The sequence below is a fragment of the Crocodylus siamensis genome, chromosome 5 (assembly GCF_052110815.1).
Source record: "Crocodylus siamensis isolate JL-2025a chromosome 5, ASM5211081v1, whole genome shotgun sequence".
Lineage (NCBI taxonomy): Eukaryota > Metazoa > Chordata > Crocodylia > Crocodylidae > Crocodylus > Crocodylus siamensis.
The window spans coordinates 114120044-114141307 of NC_143399.1; the positions used below are offsets into that span (position 1 = coordinate 114120044).

Here is a 21264-nt window from a genome sequence, read left to right on the forward strand (position 1 = left end):
GATATTGATACAGAGGAATCATGTGTATCACCACTTAAATAAAGGCATGTGTGTGTGGAAACATAGGTTTGAAAAAGCAATGCACTCTCAAATTTAGGAAGGGAAGTTGAAGATAACTCTTAGCAAAGTGGTTTGATCAGGGTTGGCAGGTTAGGCAATTGACCAGTCAAATATTGTCAGTATTTTTTGACCAGTCCAAGATTATAGCACTTTTACAAAAAATCTACTTTTTTTGTTGTTTTCTTGACAAATATAATTTTTATTGCTTTTTGACACATTTACTGGAAAAAAATTGTGCTTTTTCTGATATCATTTGGACCTAATGGCAACTTTTTACAATTTTTGACTGATATTTGACCAGTCAATTGACTTAACTTTATTTGACCAGTCAGATACCCAAACCTAGTTTTGATTGACTTGATCCATTTTTTTCTCAGAACATTAGTTTGCAAACATTTTGAGATATTGCCTCTCTCTTTTTGGGATAATAACATTTTTCAAAATCTTGAAACCTTTTGTGGGAAATCATTTCCCACCCAGGTCTACTTTTTATCTGCTTTTGAATTAGCTTAATTTTGTTTGAAGCTCTGATGTTCAAGTACTGATCCTTCCTGTTTCTGTTTGCTTATGAATTATGAAGGCATAAGACTCCTCAGTGGTACAGAATTTTCACACTTGACCTTAACAAGCAAACTTTAAATAAAGAATAGTGGTGCACAGGTTATAGAGACATTAACTGACTTCATGATAAATGTTCAATAGATATTTATATTGTTTTTGGTGATTTACTTTTCAAAAGCAAAATCATAAATTGTCCTCAATGATAACTTCTGGATCCAGGCTTTAGAGAGGAACACAGATGAGGCCTGAAAGATAGACACTGGCCATGTCTACACAAGATACTTTACTGCACAGTAGACTAATCTACTGCACAGTAAAAGCATCAGCATCTACACATGCAGGCTCTTACAGTGCAGTAAATTAATCTACTGCACGGTAAAGCCAAATAGCATTAATTGCATGTGTAGACACACCGACTGATTAATAAAAATTAAAATATTGAAAAAGTGGTTTTGAAAACAGGAATTGATACCTGCCTTTGTCTATAATTGTTTCTTTAAATGATTTACAAAAAAATGAGAGAGAGAGAGAATATTTTGCTTCTCTGGACTAGACCAATATGACTCTTCACAAATGTGTGACTTAAAAGATAAAAGCATAAAAATGCCTGAATTTGCAACTTAATATAATAACTCTGAGAGCTTGAGTCTTGGCAAGCTTAGTCAAAACCTTGCATGTAGAGATTACTTTAAGCTCTGAATAGTAAATGGATGGAGCTGGCTTGAATTGCCTTAATGAGAAAAAAGTGATTATGTGATGCAAAGGATTTTCCACTCGTTTGTTTTAGTTATGTCTGAGCTGATGCAAAGTTCTGAACTTGAATAGAATAATCAGCACTTGTAGTTTTTTGTTGTTTTTTTTTTTTAATTTCACCAAGTCACTGCTGTATTTAGTCACCACAAAATTTTTACAAATTCTTAACATGGTAAAGAGAATATCTAGGTGAAGGAGGACTGGAATCTTACTTCTGGAGCCTGCAAAAAATCTTCTGCCTGAACAGTGAATATGTGGAGCTTCACAGGTTGGAAATGAAGACGGGGGTTTGAAATGAAGTCACATTGGGGTGTCTAAGAAGAGAAGCTCTATGTGGTATTACCCATGCAAATAAGACTAGAACCAGTATGTATTCCTTTTGCAGTTTCCTAAGTAGCATTTTCCCTTCTTATAGATTTTTCAATAAATGATAAGAGCTTAAAAGTTATACTTTACTTTTCTTCCCTCTCTTAAAATGAATCCTGAGATTAATATATGTTTTTCTAGGTGTCTTAAAAAACAGGAGACTTACAGGAGCAGCCTTTCTGGGACCAGAAGTAAGCTCTTTCTCTTGCTTTTTTCTCTTCTGAGGCTTCCTATATGGCGACTACCTAGAATATACAGCTTAGAAACCTGGCACTTTTTATGGGATGATGAATCTAGGACACTGCGTATTGTGGGGCTTAGCTACCCAGAGAAATCCTCAATGGCTGCCACTATTTGGGAGAAGACCAGAGGCCACATCTAGAAAATTTCTGCATATGGGCAAAAGGTCACGGGCCATCTCCTTCCCGCAAATCTCCTGCAGAGACTGGGGTAAATGGTTACCAAAATATCTAGCTCCCTTATTAAAACAAGAGAAAAATGGCATTCTACTTCTCTCTTTTTTTCACAACACTTCTTTTTTCCATGATAATCTGACCATCTGTTTATGGCTCTAAACTAATCCTTCCTGGATCATAAAGGTTTGTGTATATTTGTCTGTAAAATACCATTCGCACTGCTACTAAATGCATTTAATGACAAATAATTATAATACATGATTATAGACATCAACCAAAACACTATGGTATCATTATTTAGAGATGGACTGTTATGGCCAAATACTGCTCACTTTGGAATACAAGCTGTCAGAATGAGTTGGGAGGAATCCTTATGAGAAAGGGAAGAGAAAGATGAGATGAAGAGAGGTGGTGAGAGAAGGTCCATTTTTAATCTTAAATTAAGGTAATAAAATATCTTCCTGAATTTTGCATATTTATTCCATGATGATTTGTGATTTACCTAAACACTAGTTAGAAGAAATTCAGGTATTTAAGGGCCTTATTTATTAATTTGTAATTAAAGCTAATCTAAAATCATCTAATTTCTCTTGCCAATAAAGAGAACACCAAAATGGGTTTTTGAATCTCAGTGGTGTCCTATTAAGTTTTTCTTTAGTTAATTTGTTCATCTATTTTGGCCATTTTAATGATTGGTCCTTTCCTATTATGACCATTAAAATATTACATGTCATGGGCTAAATAAAATGGTCAGGGGTAATGTGGCATACAGTAGGAGCCACTGCCTCTCTTTCACCTTAGACTTCCTCACATCTTCCTTCAGTCATATTCAATGTATTAAGAAAACTAATTTGGTATAACATTAAAGTGACATTATAGACTAAGTGACAAAAATATCTCCCTTCTACTTTAGTTTGCATGTTCTTAAGCCTTTTCTGAGATTTACTGATCAGTAGAGTGGAAATACACAGGTCTAGAAAGTCACAGGGAGTTGAAAAATCTCTAACTGAATGCAAGTGAGTGTGAGTTGTACTTCACGTAGCAATTCTGAATGTACTGTTAGTTAAGAGGCCAAATTTGGAAGTGTATAATATACATGTGTGACTTTGAACCACATGGTGCAATACACCATTCACTTTGAGACTCCTTGTCTTGCATCAGTTTTCTGAACAACAATCCTACTCATTTTATGTACTGTGGGTATTTCCCCCCTTCTTCTTCTTACATTGTACTTATATTTTTTTTACTTTAGCAAACCTGTAAGAAATTAATACACAGTATAATCACATGGATGGGAAACTGTTTGAAATAGTAATGAAAGTGTAACCTTAACAGGATTTAAATTTAATATGAGCAGCTACTCTGTCATCCCTTACACTAAAGAATCTTTTCTTAAACTCCCCAGGAATTTGGATGCAATATTTAATGCCAAATGCTTCAGATGTTTCTTTTTTACTATAGAAAAATGGTGAAATTAATCTATAATATAATCATAAGGATAGAGGGTCAGCTAAAGGAAAATTTAATAAAATTAGATCTTTAATTACATTTGAATTCTATACTGAAATATGAAGCTTATATATTATCCACGAAGCTACAAAAACTTTTTCTTACCGTAAGTGGAAAGAACAATTATGAATACTGGTGGACATAAATATGTTCCCATTAGTACTGTAAAAATATACAAAGAACATGAATAAAAAAAATATTAGGGACTATGAATTTCAAACAATGTATACTCTCTGGTTCATATCACAAAGTTCACCTGTATGTAGAATTATTTTTTAGGTCAGATTTATTAATGTCAGATTTATGAAGGGCCAAATTCATATGCCCATTTGAAGCAGGTACAACTTGTCCAGATATATTTGGTCAAATTTACTGGTAATATAAACCTAAAAGAATATGGATATAATAAGTAAACTTCTGTAACTTTAGTCTGATTAGTGTTCAGTAGGTGTATAAAAAATTGGTGGGGTTGGAAGGTTTATATGCCAAAGAGCAGGAGGCATGTCAGAGAAGTTGCTTATGGGAAAGTATGTATGAGAACTGCCACAATGATTTCATTTGATCTCCCTCATCCTCACCATTATGTGCTTTTTATGATTGCTTGTTTACTTGCCTTAGGGCTAAATTCTCTCAATTCAAAGAGAAGAAATTTTGGCCCAAAGACATGTAAATTAAATTCATTTTGAACATCTACTGAATGCCAATGTGAATTATACTAATTTACTTCTAACATCTTCTTACACCTGTTTCTCCTCATTTAACATTTGCCTTATAAATTAGAAAGGTATTTAAATCACTGCGTAGAGAGGCAAAGATATATTAACAAGTTTCTTTGTGTATTTTTGCTATAGTGCTTTTTGCATGACACCTAGATCTAAGCAAAACTCATGTGTTCAAACAAGCAGGGACCTGTGGTTTGTGACACCACAAACTGCATGTGATGAATGTTAAAGCATGTTCCATGCTGCAAATTTGCAGAGCAGTGGCAAAATTTGCTACCGGGACTTCCTGGCAGCAAAAAAACAAAAAACAAACAAACAACCCCCCCCCCAATCCAACCAAACCTGACAACAGAAGCAGTGCAATGCACACATAACAAGTATGTGCCAGCCCAAACAGAGGCCAGGCCATCCAGAGCAATGCTCTGGTTGTTGGCCAGACTTCCGTGATGCCCCGCTTGTGCCCCTGGTGCTCCAGCATGCCATCAGGACACAAGGTAAGACTGCTGGGGCCAGCACAGGTGCTGGCCTCACCCTCCAGTTCTCCCTGGCTGAAGAGCCAGCAGTTTGTTTGTTGTGGGACAATTTGTCTCGCAGTGAAGTGCATGTACAGGGGCATGCACTGAGACAATTTGTGCCACTGCAAATGCATGGCTCTGCTTGTCCAATTCTCCAATCTGCTAATACCAGTATTGTTTAAGTATATAGATCAAAGTTGCATTAAAAAGCTTGTGGAGATGGTCAGTCCCCCTGAGCAGGGGAGTCAATCATTGCATACAGCTGGTGCAGATTGCTTTGCCTTCTTCTGTGTTAGCTGACTCCAGTCTAACATAAAGGGAAGGAAGAAGTTTTCTGAGAATACTTCAGAAGGAAGGCAAAGACACCCAGGGTTGAGAATGAGGCATGGCAGCGTGGAACTGAGTTCTCCTGTGCCCAATACTCCTTGACCAGATGGCAGTGTTATATACATGCCAGGGGTTTTCCAAATCAGTGTAACAGACTTGATAGCTCAGCTTCAAGGAAGGATCAGCATTAAATGACAAAAAGATTCAGTGTTCACTATTAAAAGAGCTGTATTCAGCAACCTAACAACTGTAATTTAAAAAGGTATTTTCTCCATTACTAGATACTTTTTGTGCTGGTCATGGAGATTTATAGTTCTTCCATCTATCTAAGTAATAATTTTTACTCTTCATTTACCATATTTGTTCAAATGTTAAGATGAGGTTTTTCTCCCCAGTCAGCATGGGGAAAAGAGAGGGGGATAGATGGCCCATGTACAAAAGAGAGGGGGATAGATGGCCCAAGTAACCTCTTGCCCCATTTCTCCGCTTGCCCTCTGAAACTTCTTCCTTTAGCCCTCTGCTCCTTCTTCCATGCTTACCGTCAGGCACAACTGCAGCTCCAGCTCCAGCGATCCCCTGCCTGGCTGATCAGAAGCAGTGATGTTGCTCTGTGTCCCAGCACAAGCCACACTTGCACATGTTGTGCTCCCTGACCTGGGAGGAAATAGGGCCTGAGCAGTGTCTGACAGTAAGGGACGAGAGAGAGAAAGAAGCTGAGGGGGAGGGGACTAGACTGTGGGGAACTGGGGGTAGGGGGTGCTGGTGCGGCAGAAGGAAGCCTGCAGGGGGAAGAAGTGTGTGTGGGGAGGCAGATGGCAAAGGGTTCCACCTGACACCCCTCCCAGCCACTGCTTTTCCTGCAATAGCAGTCAGGAGGGGGGAGAGCGAGGGCATAACGACAAATTTAAGACAATCCTCCAATAATTAGATTTTATACTTGGAAAATTATAACATTTATACATTTTCCATATATATAATTTAATTCAGGGGAGTTATCTTAAATTTGTCTTAGATTAGAGTAAATATGGTATTTCTGTCCCTTGTAACGTTCTGTTTTTCTTCTCCTGATGCTTAATTCAGACACACAATAGATTAGAGTTTCAAGGGAGATACCTTTACAGTGACGTCATTTTTCTTGAGGTGACATCTTCCTTCTATTTATTTAGGATGAATAGTGTACACGTTTGTTCAACTGTAATATGGTTTAATTTTTTTCCACTAAAGAAAAATATCTGGATCCTCTCATCCAATCCACAAATCAAATAACCAATCTGCAATAATGATGCCTCAAAAACCTGAAAATGAGTCAGGAAGGCATTCAAGTCTGTCTTGTGAGTCAATGTGATTCATGTTAAACTTTGGTCATGCTACCAGTCTCTCCTGTGTGAATCCACTGAGAATTTGTATACAAAGTTTCAACTCAGGGTGAAAACAGTTTTATAGCAGAAATATTGACAGGCCTATAATCAGAGTACTATGAGCACTGAAATCATTAGTTCTGGTGATCCCATCTTGGGTTTTTATTTTTTAGAGGCAATATTTAAAGGAAGTCAGACCTATGAAGGTTGCTAGGAAAGGTTTTCCAATTAATCCTACGCTGTTTCACAGACTATTTTCCCTCAGTTTTCTAGGGCAAAACTACTTCCTTCAGTGAAACAAATACATTGTAATATTGGCAAGGTGTCAAGAAAGCTTAGCTCAAGTGGGGAGGAAGTGAGTAGAAGAGTAATCATCTTTTGGGATTAAAACATTACAGCTGGACATGCTGCAGTGCTGGGGAAGCAACAGAACCCCAAATTCATTTGGAATCCAAGGAAGTTAGATTTTTCAGTCCTTCTTGTGGCAGTGTCCAGTTGGACCATAATTATCATAATGTAATTGTTGAGAATTTATATAAGGGACATGTCACCCTGAACTCTAATTTCCAGTTTATGTTATGAAGAATTCTTGTTTGATGAAATTACAGCTCTGCGAATTCTCTGCAGTAGTTTTCCATTTTTTCTCAGTATTTACTGACAGCAGTGAAGTTGAATGAGAGTTCTATAAAGACAAGAAAAGATCCTGACAACAACAAAACTAACAACCAAAAAAAATCAACAAAAATCTGCAGTACTTGCTTTATGGTTTTTAAAAAAGTTGGATCAATATATGTAATGGAAGCAATGAAAGGACACACTCTTTACTTCTGCTTTCGGCTCGTGTGTAGTTCACTGTACAAAGGAAATTGCCTATTTTTATGCAGCTTAATGGTATACAAATCTCTTATCTCCAAGGTAGGCAGTATTTTATCTACACTTCTGGTTTTGAGAAACTAGTAATAGAACAGATATTTCAGTGTGCCAGGTTGCCAGGCTGTGCAAACTTTTAAGAATTAAGAAGGGGTTATACCTGGAAATATGCAGGCACTATCTAAAACAAGGGTGGACAAAGTTCAGCCCGCAGCCCAGATCTGGCCGGCAGTGGACTCCATTTCTCAGCAGCCCTTGCCCACATGGCTGGGGGTGGTCTCAATGGAGACCCCAGCTGCAGCTGCACTTTGATAGTGCAAGGCTGGAGTTCCCATGGAGACCAGCACCAGCCGTGCTGGCAGGGTGCACAGGAGAGCAGGGCAGGGGCTGCTCTGGAGCCACTGCGAACCAGCCTGGTCTGGGGCCAGGGCACAGCTGTGATCTGCATCCTGCATGCTCGAGGTTGGGATGTGTAGGCAGTGGATCATGGCTCTGCCCCGGCTGGGGACCGGGCTGTCACTGCTGCAAGAAACTGGGGCAGAGCCATGATCCACTGCCTGTGCACCCCTGCCTGGAGCATACAGGCTGCAGATCACGGCTCTGCCCTGGCCCTGGACCAAGCTGCCCCCACCGCAGAATCCCAGCAGCTCCAAAGCAGCCCCCTGCACTGCCCTGCCACGTGCCTTAACAGTGCATCCGGAGCTGGTCTCAATGGCAACTCCAGCCTTGCACTATCACAGCGCAGCTGCAGCTGCAGCTGGGGTCTCCATGGAGACCAGCCCCAGCCATGTGGGCAGAGGCTGCTGAGAAACGGAGTCCACTGCTGGCCAGATCTGCCATTTTACCCACCCCTGATCTAAAATGTATACCTGACAAATATTAGAAGAAATTCAAGTTATATTTAATAATCTGAGTATATTATGCTGCATAAAATAGGGTTTGAGGTGAACACAAAGAGTTAGGCATTAATTGTGGGAGATGAAGTCATTTTAATTAGACTTTAAAAAACTGTAGTAGAGTGAACCTATTTAGTTAGAAAGTTGGAGCAGCATGACCCACCAAGTCATACTTTTTCTCATGACCCTCTGAAGGAAACAGCTTGATATTGAAGAATAAACAGAGAAATTTGATTAAATGCACTAGACAATCCTTATCAAAATGGGAACTAGGCATTGGTATTCATATTTCACCAGCTACAAGAAAATTCATGGAATACTTTTTACAATGCTGATCAAAATGAACATGTAATACATATGGTCATCAAGGCTGACTGCTTTCATATAAAACAAGCTTTATTACTAACACTTTGCTGATAGTATTATAATTACTATGGTATATTGCCTTATACAGTTTTGAAAGATCTGTGGATCAGAGGTTTCAAACTCACTTAACAAATTTAGAATGTTGTGATTATTACAGGCATTTACAATAACAGGGTGACATTTTCAAAATCACTCAATTTAAGACCCAAATCTGCTCCTATTGACTTCTTTCTTTTGAGAATCTTACCTATAATGGTAGACATTGCAGTGGATCTTGTTATACTCTTAAAAGTTTATTATATTGGTATGAAAAAACTGTGGAAGGTTATCTTCATTAATTTCATAAATATTATGCATATTTCTGTTGATGAGGTACTTGCTAGACTGCTTCCTAAGGATAGCTATGAGTGAAGTCAGACGGAAGTGGAAACAAAGTGAATCAGTTTAGTCATACCCCATTAGCTATACTGAATAATCAAAACAGGTGTCAAGGCCTTTTGTTGTACTGTCTCTGTCTAAGAGGGCCAAGGCCTTCTGATGGGAAACCATGAACCAAGAACATGAAAACTTTTAAAAGGATACTTTAATACTCAGAAGTGGATCAGCAGGGTTTACAGAGAAGCAGACTAAATGATTCTCAGAAGTGTGCATGCCTGCGTAGGGGTGGGGTGAGGTGCACTGCTGATAATTTATGCAAACTCCTTTGTCTGACTTGTTCCAAAATATCTAAGTAAGGTAGTAATGGGGTCCCCAAACTTTCTAAAAATCTATAGTATTAGTTTTGTATCTGGAGGTTATAAAATAGCACACCTTGAAATGGTTATTGATTGCCTGGATCACCTACAAACACAGGTTATTTTCTAGGGCAGAATGCATTCAGATTCTCAAACAGGTAAGACCCATCCACCTGTTTTTGCAATCTAGATCTTAGTTTCAAAATTTACCCAGAAGTTGCTACTTTTCACTTCATAATACTCAAGGGCACTCAACTGAGACACTGTTGTGTGCAACCTAGCATTTTAAGGCACCTTACTTTTATTTGAACATCTTTTGTACAAATAGAAGTCCAAGCAAACAAATCAATAATTAGGGAATGTTTTTTGCCTGTATTTCCTGTCTGGCAGAATTCAAAAGTTCCTGCAGAAACATTTCAATTTTGATGAAATTTCATTTAAAAATTGGGAAAATGTTTAAGGTCAAAAAGGAACATTTTGAAGTTGCTGGAACAAACTGTTTTGGTTTTCTATTTGAAGAGTTACTCTAATTTAGAAGCATAATTTATACTATAAAATATTAAATAAAACCTGCATACTTCCACGTTTGCTCTCCTGGTAGAGAAGCCTACACAAATCCACGTGTACAGACATTTTAATACTGAGGCCATGACAAGTGGACAGCTTGCAGTGCTGAAACTGTAGCTTGGGAGGGGAAGAAGGGGGCTGTACATACATCTCAGTGTACTCTGCAGACTTCCTTAGTCTATCTGGTTACAGATGGGACCGGTGCATAGGGTGGCCTTGATTAGCTTACCCATAGATCAGCCTGTCCTCCTTGGAAGCATAATGTGGGGACTGTTAAGGGGGCATGTCCTTTTCTCTGCTGGAACATAGTTCTCCAAAATCCCTCCTCCTGACCGGGGAGACATAAGTACATGCACACAAACTAGGAAAACAATAGAAGTATTTACAGCTTTAGATTACAATTTGTGAAATGGAGTAACTAAAGTTTGGGTCTGAGATCCATAATTAGGAAACAGGAATTTCTAAATAGAAGCAGCTTGAATTTCAAGCTAGCTCTAGTCACAGAACGTCAACTCCCACTGGAGTCAGAAAAAAGAGCTTCATGCTTTTGAAAACCACGCTACAATTATGTGCCCAATTATGGTTTAAGAAGTCTAACTGTAAATGCCTATATTTGAAAATGTTGGTTTTCCTTTAACATTGCCCTGATGTTTTCATCTGAAACACTTTTTCACTTCTAATGAGCTAAAAGATAAATTATTATATTATTGTAATACTTGCTAAGATGCAATAGATTCTTGACATCCACTAATAAAATTCAGCCTCTTCTACTCAGATGCTGTTTTATTTTACCATTACCTATTATTAGGGACCTCCTGAAATTGTGATTCTGCATTTTTTACAGAAAACATGTAATCCAGCATTTTCCATGAAAAATGGTGGGCGCCACGATTTTGGCAGACTTGCTATGGGAAAAAAAACCTCACTGGCAAGCAGAGAAAAGGACAGGAAGCCCTACAGTCTTGAAGCACATGGGGGAGAGAAGGGAGAGAGGGAGCAAATGAGAGGCTGAACCTCTCACGTGTCTCAGTACAAATGCCAGTCTGGAACTAGTCAGGGAAGTTACAGGGTTTTGAGACTATCTTTTAACCAGCCAGGGGCATGCTGCTGCAGCATGCTTTTGGCTGATGAAGATTGATATTTTCCAAGAGGTTGAAATACGGTTCAGCTCTGGACCATGTAAGGCAGTATCCTGCAGAGACCTTGTATGCAGATGGAGACAGACTGTTCTGTACTGCCTGCAGCATGACTCTGGATGTGTCTAGGAAAACCAATATAGATGGACACTTAAGAGCCCGGGGCATACATGAAGTGAAAGGCTGCTGCAGAGGCTAAAGATCAGAGCAAAAAAATAAGCAACCATGTCCTCACTCTTTAAAAGGACCATGGAAAGTGGCTTGGCAAGGTAAGGCATTTTCCGTCGTGGAGGCTTTCATGGTGGTGAACATCCTGTTGGAGAAACTTGATCACCCAAAGTTAAGGGACTACCTGAACAAAAACATGCAAAATGCTGACAGTTTTCCATGTGCAAATAAGCTTTGCCAAAACTGTCTCCCTGGAGTGATTGTTTCACATGCACAATCCACAAAGTCTGCACTGGCAGTGTATGAATACTTCTCCATTGAGGCTGATTATGCCACCAACCCTCAAGATAACTGTACTGCACATTTTATTTGTACCTGGAAGCTAGACAGACTGGAATCTGCCTATTTTTCAAACAAAGCTGCTCCACCTCACATCTATCAATTTTTCTACCATGGCTCAGGCTGTAGTGAAGGCAGTTGTCAACTATGGCTTAAAATTTAACAAGATCTCAGCATTTCTGAGACAGTACATATTCAAGGCTTTCTCTGATGTGCTGCAAGGAATGCTGCCTAATGTGGTTCATGTCATCTACAATGCACACATTCTGTTTTTAGTAAGTGACATCTGGCACATGCAGTTCCCTGAGATGGATAGGCTGGTGTCCTTTAAGAAAGCCTTCAAGCATGTCCAAGCCATAAGCTCTGGTATAGGGAGCCCCTCACCAGTCAAAGTAAGGACTCACATACGACTGTGGTGCTGCCACCAGAGCCTGTGCTTACGGTGGGGAATTCATGGTTCAATGTGGTCTGTTACTCTGCCAAGCATATGTAGTACTACCAGCAGTTTGTAAGGAGCTGGAAATCACACCCAACACACTATGTATGCTTTAGCTTTGTGATCTTCTGGAACAGGGTGACATTCAAAATCAAGTAAAGTTTGTGGTGGAAAATGTTACCTGGTTTATAGAGCTTCTAACATGGTTTGAAGGCTGGCAGGCTACGATCCACCACACACACAACAACCTGGTGGATTTGATAAGCTGGGTCAAAGACTTGGCATCACAAGAGCTGTCAAGATATCAGTGTGAAAACAGGCAGTAGCAGTGAAATTCAACCAGCATTACAGATGTGACCCACCACTGTCACTGCAGTTCAGATAACCAGCTACCTCCTTCCTTAAGTGCTGTTCGCATTTTGGTCCACAACCAGGTGCCTGTTCTGACTTGTGACCCTCAGCTACTAAAATCAATCCCTAGATGGCAGAAAGAGTATGACAAGGAACATGTGGCTTATGTGAACATTGACAAAGAGTGCCTGTGAGTGTGCCTGTGTTTTGGGATTTTGATTGTGACCAGTTTCCACATCTGTATGCCCTGTCTAAATGCTGCCTCGCCATTCCACTGAACTCAGTGGACACTGAGCATGCTATCTCAGTGTACAGACAAGTGTGCACCCTGCAGAGACAGAGAACATCAGCAACAACTGCTGCTGGATGCTGCATACTAGTATTTAACAGCTAGCATGAATTGCCTGTCTCAAGCTTAGCATTAAGTAAACTTTTTATAATGTCATTTAATAAAGTATAGTGATGATATTCGTTACAATTCGTGTTTTATATAGTTTAAATTTCATAAGACATTTCAATTTAGGGTTTAATTTAGTGCTTAGATTGCTTAATAATGTTTCCATTAATGGCTTCTGTGGGCCTAATCAACTATTAACGGTAATTAAGATGCCGTTTTGGGCCATCTGCCAATCTGCAGAGAGGGGTGGACTGCTGGGGCCCCTTGGCCAATCAGATGCATGGGGGGGTCGTGCTGCTGCAATAAACCCATAAAAATGGTGGCTGGTCCTGCAATCTGCCTGCTAAATTGGCTGCCTGCTTCTTTGATTTGGCTAGGTCCCTACCTATTATAAAATGTTGCTTAGCTGGGAAACCTAACAAGGTAACATTGTAATCTACAGTGACATCCAGCTGGCCAGATTAGTCAACACAATGCATATCATGTTAAAGACATTACTTAGATGGACTCTGGGATCCAAGCAAATGATATGTTATAAGTAGATAGAGATGAGAAAGGAGTGACAATATAGCTAACAGATCACTTGGCAGCTCTGGTTTGATTAAATGAGGCTTCCTTTTATGAATTTATATTCATGGTAGGTAAATTTGTTTGGGAGATTTTCCTGGGATACAAAAGTATTGTGCACAATGCCAAGTTAAGCATACAATGCTACATCATGAAATAGAACTGGTAAACTTAATATGGTAGGAGGGAAGAAGAGGGATGGGGTTCCATTTAAAAATGGTTGATAAAAACAGGAACAGATTTACTGTTCCTGGGAAGACTTAAGTTTAATGAACCTCTGTAGAGCTAATAAACGCCTCTCCCATCTGAGAAATGATGAAAACGGACTTAGCGTGAACTTATGAATCAGTGAGCTTATTTTATATGATGGCTAATGGGGAAGCTTGCTACAAAGCTCGGTTATTGATCTGTACATATCAGGTACTGTATCTAAGGAATACAAATACATAGCTGGCCCAGGAAACAGCATTGTGAGGATCTGTCCTCTTTTTTGATGTCTAGAAAGAGTGATTATAGTGCAAACCAAGTGTCAGAATAAAACTCAAGTATCCAAAACCCATAAACTATTTATTAGGCCAACAATATTAAAATCTTCCAAAAGGAAATGCAAGATTAAAACAAAATGAGTAATATTCTGCAATGAAAGAAACAAAATATTAAAGCATGACAGGAATAATGAAGAAGTACAGTAAAAATCAATGAATAAAAGAACTCATGGTATGTTTCCCTAGAGAACACAAGGACTCAATGAACTGATGTAGGAGCAAGGTTCTGATTAGTTCCCGAATTTCTATAATCTGTCAAGGAGACTTTTTGTCCCATCACTGTGAATTCCACATTAAACAGTGCAGCTGTCGGACTTCATGGACTCTTAAATGGAGACAGCTGCAGTAAGTACTCCTTCCTCCCCATTTCAAAATGATGGAATAAGCACCCAAGGTGAGCCATGGCTCAGAAATCAAAAAGACTCACAAAGAGAGTTAAAACCAGACACTAGAAGAAATGAAAAATATAAATCTGAAATGTGAAAAAACCACCATGCCTTAAATTCTCTCCTCCCTTTTCACAGAAACAGTACAAAAGGGAAGAGGACTCAGGGAAAAAAATCTGGAAGTGGGGTAGTGATTCTTTTCCCCTCAGGGCCAGAAGTAGAGAAAGCTTCATGAAATCATAATCCTTTGATTGTCTACTTATTCTCCAAATCCCTGGAAAAAGCTATCCTTGGCAATCTTATTAATATGCAAATCCCCAGCTGCTAAAGGTGTCCTCAGAGGGCTGCTGATTAGAGATGCTGTCTTAAATGGTGCCAAAGATCACAAAACTAATTAGTGTAGACATCTTTGTAAACTGTACCACAGATAGCCCAAAACCTTGTATCCAAACTGTCCATTTTTAGTTTTTAAGCTAATCTTAGCTTCATGCCCACATTTTGTGGCCCATATATTCAGGCCGAGTCTCCTTCCCATTGCAAAGCCAAATGAAATCCACCATGGTACCTTCCTGAAAACACAGAACTTGCCAAATGCCAAATTTGATTTGAAGATAGGGCTTGGTATGATCATAGGATCAATGGAAAGTAGAGCTGGCAGGGACTTCAAGAATTCATCTTGGCAGGATCCTCCCTGACTAAGCAATCCCAGTTAAAAGTCAGTCTAACTTGAGGGAGTATGGGGGAGGTGGGGTGGGGGAACACAGCCCATGGACCAGATCCAGACAGCCAATTGATTTTATCCAAACCATGGGTGGACAGCATGGGCAGCAGCACTGTGTGGCAGGCACTGGGTGAGCTATGCTCAGACCACACCTCTGCTGATGAGCAGCATGAGCAGCAGCTCCAGCTCTGGCCTCTGCTGGTGCCACAGGGGACACTGGGCAGAAGAAACCCTGCCCACCTAGCAATGCATGGTGGCCTGGGAGATGGAGTCTGGCCTGCCCATGGCCTGTAGGTCAGGATCTATCTCCCAGGTGCCACAGGGGATGATGGGTAGAAGCAGCCTTGCCCACCTGGCATCATGTGACACCAGCTGAGGCCAGAGCTGCTGCTGCTGCCTGCGCCACCTTCCAGGAGAGGCAGGGGCCTGAGCATGGCTCAACCAGGGCCTGCTGTATGGTGCTAGGTGGGCGAGTGAGGTTCTTTCCGTCCAGCTTCCCCACTAGTGCCTGGGAGATGGGGTCCAGCCCCATAGGCCCTGGGTGAGCCACACAGTCCCCGGTCTCTGCTGGCAGGTGGTGCCTGAGGAGTGAGGGGGCTGCGGGTGCTTGACCACCTGGGTGACAGCGACCATTGCCTGCTGGAATTCACCATCCAGCGCAAGGTGGCAAAGGCCTACAGCAAGGCAGCAGCCCTGGAATCCAGGAAGGCGGACTTCAATGAGGTAAGGAGAATAGTCAGGGAGGCACTGAAGTCCTGGAGGGGAGGGGAGTCGGGTGTACAAGAAGAGTGGTCATTCCTTAAAGAGACGATCCTCCAAGCCCAAAGGGAGGTAATCCCAACATGGATCAAAGGGGGCAGGAGGGTGAAAAAGCCCCCGTGGCTCACCAGAAGCAGACGGGAATGTCTCCTAGTTAAAATGGAGGTGTACACCCAAAGCAAGGGAGGGGCCATCGCAAGGGAGGACTATACCTTGGTTGCTTGGGGCTGCAGGCGGGCAGTCAGGAAGGCCAAGGTGGAGATGGAACTGGGACTAGCTACCCAGATCAAGGACAACAAGTCCTTTTTTGAATATATAGGGAGTAAAAAGAAGGTACTGGGTAACGTGGGGCCTCTGCAAGACACGATAGGAAATCTAGTCGTCACATCAGACAACAAAGCTAACCTATTTAGCAGTTTCTTTGCCTCTATTTTCCTGAGCAGGGACTGGATCTGCCCCCCCACCACGGGACCCCTGCAGGCTCCAGGGGAGGTGCACCCAGGCCTAGGGTCAGTGAGGATCTAGTCAGGGAACTTCTGGAGGGACTGGATGTGTTTAAGTTAGCTGGTCCTGATGATCTCCACCCCACAGTGCTGAGGGAATTAGCTGAGGCCATTGCAGGACCCCTGGCACAGCTTTATGAGCATTCATGGTGCTCTGGTGTGGTGCCAGGGAACTGCAAAAGGGCCAATGAGATGCCCATTTTCAAAAAAGGGGGGAAGGAGGACCCAGGAAACTACAGGCCTGTTAGTCTCACCTTGATCCTGGGTAAGCTTTTTGAGAGAATTATTATGGCACTTGTCCATGAGGGGCCAGCAGGGGAGATTATGCTTAGGGGCAACCAACATGGGTTCATTAGAGGCAGGTCCTGTCAGACCAACCTGGTGGCCTTCTATGACCAGGTCACAAAATCCTTAGATGCAGGGGTAGCAGTGGACATAGTCTTTCTGGACTTTTGGAAGGCCTTTGATACTGTCTCTCATCCCATTCTTATTAAAAAACTAGGGGACTGTGGCGTTGACACCTACACAATCAAATGGGTCACTGGCTGGAGGGCTGCACCCAGAGAGTGGTGGTGGATGGGTCATTTTCAACCTGGAGGGATGTGGGCAGTGGAGTTCCGCAGAGCTCGGTCCTTGGGCCCGCACTGTTCAACATCTTCATCAGTGACTTGGATGAAGGGGTAGAAAGCAACCTGTTCAAATTCGCAGATGACACTAAGATATGGGGGGGAATGTGGGCACGCTAGAAGGCAGGAAAAGGCTGCAATCAGACCTAGCCAGGTTACAGGGGTGGGAGGATGAGAACAGAATGGGGTTTCAACACTGACAAGTGCAAGGTGCTGCACGTGGGGAGGAAGAACCAGCAGCATAACTACAGGCTGGGGAACTCCCTTCTCGTCAGTGCAGGGGCAGAAAAGGAACTTGGAGTCACTATTGATGCCAAAATGAACATGGGCCGACAGTGTGAGGACACGGTCAAGAAGGTCAACCATATCTTGTCATGCATCCACAGGTGCATCTCAAGCAGGTCCAAGAAGGTGATCCTCCCCCTCTATGCATCACTGGTCAGGCTCAAGTTGGAGTACTGCATCCTGTTCTGTGCACCGCACTTCAGGAGGGATGTGGACAACATGGAGAGGGTCCAGAGGAGGGCCACACACATGATCAGGGGGCAGCAGGGAAGGCCCTAAGAGGAGAGGCTAAGGGACCTGAATCTGTTCATCCTCCACAAGAGAAGGCTGAGGGGGGATCTAATGGCCATTTACAAACTAGTCAGAGGGGACCAGCAGGTGTTGGGGGAGTCCCTGTTCCCCCGAGCACTACCAAGACTGACTAGAAATAACTGTCACGAGGTGGCAGAAAGTAGATTCAGACTAGACATCAGGAGGCACTTCTTCACTGTCAGGGCAGCTAGGATCTGGAACCAACTTCCAAGCAAAGTGGTGCTGGCTCCTACCCTGGGGGTCTTTAAGAGGAAGCTAGACGAACACCTTGCTGGGGTCATTTGACCGCAGTACTTTTCCTGCTATGGCAGGGGGTCGGACTTGATGATCTGCTCAGGTTCCTTCTGACCCTACTAACTATGAAACTATGATTGGAGCCAGAGGATTGAATCTCCCAGGTGCTACAGGGAATGCTGGGCAGAAGCAGTCATGCCCACCCAGCACTGTGTGGCAGTCCCCAGGTGAGTTGTGCTCAGGTCCTGGTGGCTCCAGTTCTGGCCACTGTGTAGTGCTGTGTGAGTGGGCAGGCTGGGCTGCTTCCCCCAGTAGCTGCCAGGGCCTGAGTGTGGCAGCCCCTGCCTGCAGTGGTTAGAGCCTGGCCATGGGTCTCCATGCTGTCTTGTCCTGCACCACCACCAGGACTCCTGGGAACTACAGGGTCTGGGGGAGAGTGTGCATGCATGTGCCAGGAGCCCTGATGGTGGGGGAACACAGCCTGGAAGTCTAGAGCCAGGCTACATCCCTCCTGCCCCTGTGGACACAGCCTGCAGGTGCCAGCTCCGGGTTCTCGGTGGGGTTGGAGAGGGAGTGAGCTTGGGAAGTGTGTGTGTGTGTGTGTGTGTGTATGCACACACACATGTGCATGGCTTTCAACAGCTTACCAAAACTTGTTAAGCAGCTGTTCAGCCCAAATAATTGCCCATCTCAGGTGTAACCAGATTTTGATAACTTCTGGGGATGAAGATTCCAAAACTTCTCTAAGTAGTTTGTTCCATTGCCTGACTACCCTCATAGTCAGAAAATTCTTCTAAATCTCCAATCTAAATTTCTTCTATTGCAGTTTGAAATCATTGCTCCAAATTCTGCCCACACACCCAAAGAAGAAAGTCTTTCTCCATTTTTTTTTTTATAATCAACCACCCTTCAGGATCAAATCTCTCCTCAGTCTTCTTTTCTCTAGACTTCACCTAGTTCTTTCATACTTACCTTATAGGTCATGTTTCCCAGGCCTCTAATAATTTTTGTCACTTTCTACTGTGGTTCTACTCTACCGTTCTTTCTGTTTCTGGTGAAGTGCACAATGCCTTCGAGAAAGAAACTCACACTGCGTAAATTCTCTCCAAAAAACCCCATTGTTAGTTAATCACAATTTAAAACAAGCCCTCATGACTGGGGAATGCAAAGATTACAATGGAAATTGCTTCCTCCTCTCCCAGGTCTGTATTAAATACCAGAACACAACACACCTACTGGGGTGACCAAGGAATAACACTTGATGACCCCTCCCAGTCCTGGCTTGAAGTTTGGATGTGATATCATGTATTTACTCAAATAGATGACCTGATTATAAGATGATCAATAATTAGATTCTATATATGGAAATTTTATAAATGTGTTATAATTCCAGGTACAGAGTCTAATTATTTTGAGGTGTGTCTTGAATTTGTCCCCCTTCCAGTTTTATAGCAGGGAAAATAAATCTTGGGGGTAAGGTAGTACCTTTTGTTCTCTGCTTCCCCTCAATTTTTTCCCCCAGCAGCCCCTTTCCCCTCTCCCTGTTCTCCCTGTTCTCCCTGAGCACTTGGAAGTGAGGAGGAAATTTAAAAACAATGACCCTGAAATTAAACATAGCTGTAGCAATTTGCATGTAGTACCCATGCACTCTGTTCAACCAGAGTTGATGCATATTTCCTTTGAACCTGCTACAAGTAACAACACAGGTATTTCATAAACACACTTTTGAGCAGCACTTTGGCACCTACTCATATGTAGTACAAAGTATGCAGGATATTAGTCCAAAGCCAAAGGTTCATGATATATTACATAGTTCATTGGGCTGGGCCTCACCTGAGTCAAAGCATTTCAAGCCATGGTGATCCCACAGCTCAAAACTGCTATGTGCGTGTATTCCAGATACTGTCCCCCATCCCCCTGCCTCCCAGGATCCATGTGCTAATTACCCCTACTCATGACTGGAACTGGGTGTTCCAAAAATGTGTATGCAGATGAGCTGCAGGGCAACTTGGCCTGGATCCACCTCATGGAGGCCAGGATCACATTAACCATATGAGTCAGGCTGAGAGAGGGTGCAACAGAAGGATTTTAGATGAAATGTTTGGGGCCCCATTTCATGATGCATTTAAGGCTGGTGAAGAAACATGAATAATCATTGGAAATGGGAAAGAAAGGCACATCTCAGCTGTGGGAATAAAAAGGAAATCAAAATGTATTCAATGTTGTGGCTCACTATGACTTGAGAGTTGGTGATGAGGGGGGCTGTGTTTAATGAGCACTAAAATATGTCTTATTCAGATGGGGTACACTAACCTATTCTTGTGGTAGGATCCTATCAGTATGTTTGCCCAGTGTAACCCATGTGTTTTATAGTCATGCTTAGTGTTGGCTGCATTAAATCAGCTTCATCGTTGGTTTCCATTGCTGAACACATACTGCTTTTGGAAGCAGTTTAAGGATAGACAATGTATTGAGATTTTCCTGCATGCAATTATAAGATGAGGAGCCTCCCTCCCTCCATGCTATTGGGGAGAGAAGACCTTCATCATGTATTTGAGTAAATATGGTATTTAGCAAAATTCATATCCTAAGGATGCATCTCTTCCCCTGAAAACTGGATAAATCTACTCTAGCATTTGACTGCCATTTAGAAAACCTAAAACAATACTGAGAAACACGCTTCAATACTAAGCTGACAACAGGAGAGAGAGATCAGATATTTTATCCAAGATATAAGCTCTGCCCTGAGCAAGAGCCACTGGATTTTTGCCACACAGACCAGATGGATAGATATATGAGAGTGTTCAGCAATAGTTGGAGGACTACTGTGAGATTTTACAACAATAAGAAAATTCTTAGAGAAGAGAGGGGAATTTCGTTGACTATTTTTATATTGTAGATTTTTTTTGTGGCTCAGTGACAAATAGGAAGAAATTATTTTGAAACCCATAGATGAATAAATCATGCATGACAAAAGTTTCTAATTTATTTTTTAGCAATGCCAACAGCAGTCTCCACTGGACCATGAATCAAGGGACTTGAGCAATGAAATGATCAACAATGTGACCAAGGGCAAATCTGCATTTCAAAGAAGAGCCTCAATCTAGTGACATCTGCTACAAAGGAGGAATTACACTGGACAATGTATGTTTTGCATTCCCAATGTTTCTCACCTTATGCTATAAACCTAAGAATTTAAGACATACAGAAGTGCCGTAGATATGTCACATAGAGGGACTGGGTAAAACTTAACGGGAACACTGGAGAGATTTTGGACTTGGACTGTAATTTTGGCTTGGATCATGAATCAGTAGTGGAAGCTTTGAATAACATTTCCCTTTTGGCATTTTAGTAAACAGCTTCCTAAATAAATTGGTTTGGAATAAGAAAGATATCACCCCAGAAAATCCTTGCCTCTTGCATAATTCCTGGACCATCATGGCTACAACATCACTTTTAACACTATCAACTTGATCCCA

At 41.8% G+C, this 21264-nt stretch overlaps 1 protein-coding gene across 1 annotated transcript in view; it reads right to left on the reverse strand.

Moving 5' to 3' along the window:
• Positions 1-21264, reverse strand: part of CNTNAP2 (contactin associated protein 2) — a 1889175-nt gene that overhangs the window by 273475 nt on the left and 1594436 nt on the right. The window lies entirely within an intron of this gene.